The sequence below is a fragment of the Triticum urartu genome, chromosome 7A, assembly GCF_056163025.1.
Source record: "Triticum urartu cultivar PI428250 chromosome 7A, HENAU_Tu73, whole genome shotgun sequence".
NCBI lineage: Eukaryota > Viridiplantae > Streptophyta > Magnoliopsida > Poales > Poaceae > Triticum > Triticum urartu.
In genome coordinates this window covers 569,870,181-569,876,887 of record NC_141879.1, presented here as the reverse complement: position 1 = coordinate 569,876,887, position 6,707 = coordinate 569,870,181, and positions in this window count along the sequence as shown.

Genomic DNA, 6,707 nt, shown 5'->3' with positions numbered 1-6,707 from the left:
CCATGAGAGTCCACCATATCTACCTATGGATTGAGTAAGATCCTTCAAGTAAGTTGTCATCGGTGCAAAGCAATAAAAAATGCTCTAAATATGTATGATTGATTGGTGTGGGAGAAATAAGCTTTATACGATCTTGTGATGTGGAAGTAATAAAAGCGACAGACTGCATAATAAAGGTTCATATCACAAGGGGCAATATAAAGTGACGTTCTTTCGCATTGAGATTTTATATATCCAACCATAAAAGCGCATGGCAACCTCTGCTTCCCTCTGCGAAGGGCCTATCCTTTATTATTATCTTCTACCTTATGCAAGAGTCATGGTGATCTTCACCTTTTATTTTTCATTTTATCCTTTGGCAAGCTCAGCATGTTGGAAAGAACATGATATATATATCTAATTGGATGTAGGGGAGCATGAACCATTATTGTTGACATTACCCTTGAGGTAAAAGGTTGTGGGGCAAAACTATAAGCGCCTATCTTTCTCTGTGTCTGATTAAAACTCCGTAACCACAAGTATCGCGTGAGTGTTAGCAATTATGGAGGACTAAATGATAGTTGAGTATGTGGACTTGCTTTTTAGCTCTGACATAGACTCTTTCCGATGTTATGATAAATTGCAATTGCTTCAATGACTGAGATTATAGTTTGTCGGAGCCCAATAAGGTTTATGATTTATACTTTTGCATTGTGAATAGATCATCACTTGAACATAAGTAATCATATGACAAAATCTATATATGTTGTTGTTATGAGAATAATCATGATGCCTTCATGTCCGTATTTTATTTTTTATCGACGCCTCTACCTCTAAACATGAGGACATATTTATTGTTATCAGCTTTTCGCTTGAGGACAAGCGAGGTCTAAGCTTGGGGGAGTTGATACGTCCATTTTGCATCATGCTTTTATATCGATATTTATCGCATTATGGACTGTTATTTCACTTTATGTCACAATACTTATGGCCATTCTCTCTTATTTTACAAGGTTTACATAAAGAGGGAGAATGCCGGCAGCTGGAATTCTGGTCTGGAAAAGGAGCAAATATTAGAGACCTATTCTGCGCAACTCCAAAAGTCCTGAAACTCCACGGAACGTCTTAAAAGAAATAAAGAAAAATCCACGCCAAAGATGAAGGCCAGGGGGGCCCACACCCCGCTCACGAGGGTGGGGGCGCGCCCCCCTACCTCGTGGGCCCCCTGGTGGCTCTCCGACGCCCATCTTCTCCTATATGAGGTCTTTCGATGAGAAAAAAAGAGGAAGGAACTTTTCGGGACGAGACTCCGCCGCCACGAGGCGGAACCTTGGCGGATCCAATCTAGAGCTCCGGCAGAGCTGTTCTGCCGGGGAAACTTCCCTCCGGGAGGGGGAAATCATCACCATCGTCATCACCAACGCTCCTCTCATCGGGAGAGGGCAATCTCCATCAACATCTTCACCAGCACCATCTCATCTCCAAACCCTAGTTCATCTCTTGTATCCAATTCTTGTCTCAAAGTCCAGGATTGGTGCTAGTAGGTTGCTAGTAGTGTTGATTACTCCTTGTAGTTGATGCTAGTTGGTTTATTTGGTGGAAGATCGTATGTTCAGATCCTATATGCATATTATTACCCCTCTGATTATGAACATGAATATGCTTTGTGAGTAATTACGTTCGTTCCTGAGGACAAGGGAGAAGTCTTGCTATGAGTAGTCATGTGAATTTGGTATTCGTTTGATATTTTGATAAGATGTATGTTGTCTAGCCTCTAGTGGTGTTATGTGAATGTCGACTACATAACACTTCACCATTATTTGGGCTTAGAGGAAGGCATTGGGAAGTAATAAGTAGATGATGGGTTGCTAGAGTGACAGAAGCTTAAACCCTAGTTTATGCGTTGCTTCGTAAGGGGCTGATTTGGATCCATATGTTTCATCCTATGGTTAGGTTTACCTTAATACTTTTGTTGTAGTTGCGGATGCTTGCAATAGAGGTTAATCATAAGTGGGATGCTTGTTCAAGTAAGAACAGCACCCAAGCACCGGTCCACCCACATATCAAATTATCAAAGTATCGAACGCGAATCATATGAACGTGATGAAAACTAGCTTGACGATATTCCCATGTGTCCTCGGGAGCGCTTTTCCTATTATAAGAGTTTGTTCCGGCTTGTCCTTTGCTACAAAAGGATTGGGCCACCTTGCTGCACTTTATTTACTTTTGTTACTTGTTGCTCGTTACAATTTATCATATCACAAAACTATCTGTTACCACTTATTTCAGTACTTGCAGAGAATACCTTGCTGAAAACCGCTTATCATTTCCTTCTGCTCCTCGTTGGGTTCGACACTCTTACTTATCGAAAGGACTATGATAGATCCCCTATACTTGTGGGTCATCACACTTATGATTGGAACTCTAGCAAGCATCTGCAACTACTAAAGATCATTAAGGTAAAACCCAACCATAGCATTAAAGTATCAAGTCCTCTTTATCTCATACGCAAACAACCTACTTACTCGGGTCCGTGCTTCTGTCACTCACGCCACCCACCATAAGCAAATCATGAACATATTGCAAACCCTACAGCGGGAATCCCTCACGCTTGTGCAACACGGAGAGCACCATAGGACAACACCAATAATAAAACATGCAACTCAAACCAATCTTGATCATCAAATAGCCCATAGGACAAAATGGATCTACTCAAACATCATAGGATAGCCATACATCATTGGGAAATAATATATAGCATTGAGCACCATGTTTAAGTAGAGATTACAACGGGTAAGAGAGAGGTTACACTGCTGCATAGAGGGGGGAAGAGTTGGTGATGATTGCGGTGAACTTGTTGGTGAAGATTGCGGTGATGATGATGGCCCCTGGTGGCACTCTGACGCCACCAAAAGCGAGGGGGAGAGAGCCCCCCTCCTTATTCTTCTTCCTTGACCTCCTCCCTAGATGGGAGAAGGGTTTCCCCTCTGGTCCATGGCCTCCATGGCATGGGAGGGGCGAGAGCCCCTCCGAGATTGGATCTGTCTCTCTGTCTCTCTCTGTTTCTGTGTTCTCAGATTCTTCCCTTTCACCATTTTTTATATTCCCGGAGATCCGTAACTCCGATTGGGCTGAAATTTTAACACGATCTCTATCCGGATATTAGCTTTCTTGCGGCGAAAGAAGGGCACCAACCGCCTTACGGGGTGGCCACGAGGGTCAGGGCCGTGCCTAGGGGGTGGGGCGCGCCCCCTGCCTCGTGCCTCCCTCGGGCACCGTCTCGCGTGGATTTTTCTTCCCAAAAATCATATATATCCCAAAAAAATCTCCGTCAGTTTTTATCCCGTTTGGACTCCGTTTGATATGGATATTCTGCGAAACAAAAAACATGCAACAAACATGAACTGACACTGGGCACTGGATCAATATGTTAGTCCCAAAAATAGTATAAAAAGTTGCCAAAAGTATATGAAAGTTATAGAATATTGGCATGGAACAATCAAAAATTATAGATACGACGGAGACGTATCAGGAGGCATTGCGATGACGCTTGAGGGAAGGTCGTATGGCCGCGGGGCGGTTGGTAATGAGGGAACTCGTCAGTGATCAAGATCGTCATGGAGGATCCTAAGAGCATTGACAACCGGACTTGGCAAATCCACCCCGTATACGTCCACGGACACGCCCGGGCACGCCCACGGACATAGTCAGACCGGCCCTTATATGTCCTGCCGAGCAGCCACATACCACAAATCTGAACTCTCAAATACATGCAAATCCATGCACGCCCATCATATACGCTAATGTTGCACGTAAATAGCAAATGTTGGTAGCGAAAATAGTTCTTAATTTCCATCATGGAGCATATGTGAGGTTGAAGTAGTCATCGTGTGCCTCCACTCCCTCCACAATGTGCAAAACCAATGGTTTGCACATATGAAAACGATGACGAAACCATGGACCATCAGGAAAAGTTGGATCCAGATGAAAGTAGTCCTTGTTGAAAGATCGTGGATGTCGCCTAGAGGGGGGTGAATAGGCGTTTTAAAATAATTACGGTTTAGGCTTGAACAAATGCGGAATAAACCTGGCAGTTAATTTGTCAAGCACAAAACCTAAAACAACTAGGCTCACCTATGTGCACCAACAACTTATGCTAAGCAAGATAAGAAACTATGTGATAGCAAGATATATGACAAGAAACAATATGGCCATCACAAAGTAAAGTGCATAAGTAAAGGGGCTCGGGTAAGAGATAACCGAGGCACACGGAGACGACGACGTATCCCGAAGTTCACACACTTGCGGATGCTAATCTCCGTTTGGAGCGGTGTGGAGGCACAATGCTCCCCAAGAAGCCACTAGGGCCACCGTAATCTCCTCACGCCCTCGCACAATGCAAGATGCCGTGATTCCACTCAGGGACCCTTGAGGGCGGTCACCGAACCCGTACAAATGGAAACCCTTGGGGGCGGTTACCGAACCCGTACACTTTGGCAACCCTTGGGGGCGGTCACCGGAACCCGTCAAATTGCTCGGGGCGATCTCCACAACCTAATTGGAGACCCCTACGCTTGCCCGGAGCTTTACACCACAATGATTGAGCTCCGAACACCACAAAGGTTGGGGTTAACTCCCCAATGACACCACAAAACTTCACCACAATGGAATATGGCTCCGAGATGACCTCAACCGTCTAGGGCGCCCAAGCACCCAAGAGGAACAAGCTCAAGGGTACCAAGCACCCAAGAGTAATAAGCTTCTCAACTTTTAACTTCCACGTATCACCGTGGAGAACTCAAACCGATGCACCAAATGCAATGGCAAGGGCACACGGAGTGCCCAAGTCCTTCTGTCCCAAATCCCCCCGAAACAACAAATGCTAGGGAGGAAAATGAGAGGAAGAACGAAGAAGAGAACACGAAGAACTCCAAGATCTAGATCCAAGGGGTTCCCCTCACATAGAGGAGAAAGTGATTGGTGGAAACGTGGATCTAGATCTCCTCTCTCTTTTCCCTCAAGAACTAGCAAGAATCATTGGAGGGATTGAGAGTTAGCAAGCTCGAAGAAGGTCAACAATGGGGGAAGAACACGTGCTAAAGAGATAAGGTTCATTGGGGAAGAAGACCCCCTTTTCTAGGTGGGGAAGAATCCAACCGTTATGCTCACAACCCGCACAGTACCCCTTTAAAAAACAACAGTGAGGAGGAAAAAGGCCAGTAGAAACCGCTCGACCTCATAGTACTACCACTAGGGATAGCGGTACTACCGCAAATGGTAGCGGTACTACTGCTTGCGAGCAGTACAAAAAAAATACTTCCATGCCTACTTCAGCTGAGCAAAACACGAGATATTGGTCCGGAGCGGTACTACCGCTCAGGAGCCGTGGTAGTACAGCTCGGGAGCGGTGCTACCGCTCAGGAGCTGCGGTAGTACCGCTCTGGAGCGGTAGTAAAAAATTACATCCGCTCTAGCCGCGGTAGTACCGTTGCAGCCTTTACCAAAACAGCCACAACTTCTGCAAACGGACTCCGAATTCAACGAAACCAAGTTTGTTGGAAATCTAACGACATGGGCTAACACAATCTTGATAGAAATACCAATAAGAAGCAAATGAGAAAAGGACCATAATAAAATGGTGAGAACCCTTCCTCGGATAAGACCGGTAAAACCTCCAACACCGAAAACATCATAGAAGATGCATGCGAACTCCATTTTTGATGAACTCAAGATTGTCATCAAGATGACCATAAGCTCTAAGACTCACAAATAGAACCAAACAAGAACCAAGAAAGATGATGCAAGCATGCAATGGTTTGAGCTCTCTATGAACGATACGATCAAGCTACTCACTTGAGAGCCCCCCTTGATAGTACGTCAAACGGTCCTATAACCCGGTCTCCAAACTACCACCATGAGACCGGTAGAATAGAGAACCTATCAAGGCCAAACCTTTGCCTTGCATAAAGTCCACTTGAGCTAGATGTAGATGATCTCGACTTCCTCAAGTAGGACCACCTTTCTTGATTGCGTTGGCTCGGTGAAGACTAGTAGATTGCTCCCCCATACTCCATTATGGGTGAGCCACTTTTCGGCACATCTTCACAAGTCCATTGTCACCACAATGGACGGCAATATTCAAGCACTTGATCTCTTCGTGATGCATCACTTGAACGTGCACACCGCAACCTAACCCCACAAAGAACTCTCACGAAGACTATGGGTTAGTACACAAAGCGTAATGGTCAATGTTTACCGTACCATGGGATCACTTGATCCCTCTCGATACATCTTCTATGCTTTGTGATTTGATCAACTTGATTCACTCTTGACTTAGTCTTGATCAATCTTGAACCTTTCCAACTCTCTTCATTTGGATGATGCCTTGAAGGTAAGCATGAATGATCACACGATCTTCTTCTTCAAGACATGCTTGCAATAAGGTCAACTCGCACATGACCAATCTTTAGGTAATTCCTTGAATAGCACCTTGGTCAACACAAACTCTCCTTGAAACCAACACATATACTCCAAGAAAAGCCTATGGACAAAACCTTCAAATATAACTCAAGGCAACCATTAGTCCATAGAGATTGTCATCAATTACCAAAACCAAACATGGGGGCACCGCATGTTCTTTCACTTGTAGAGTAGACGTGCTCCAGAGACCCTATCCCGATTAATAACTCTTCTTCCTTTGATTGAGTCATTGAAGTCGAGAATATGCT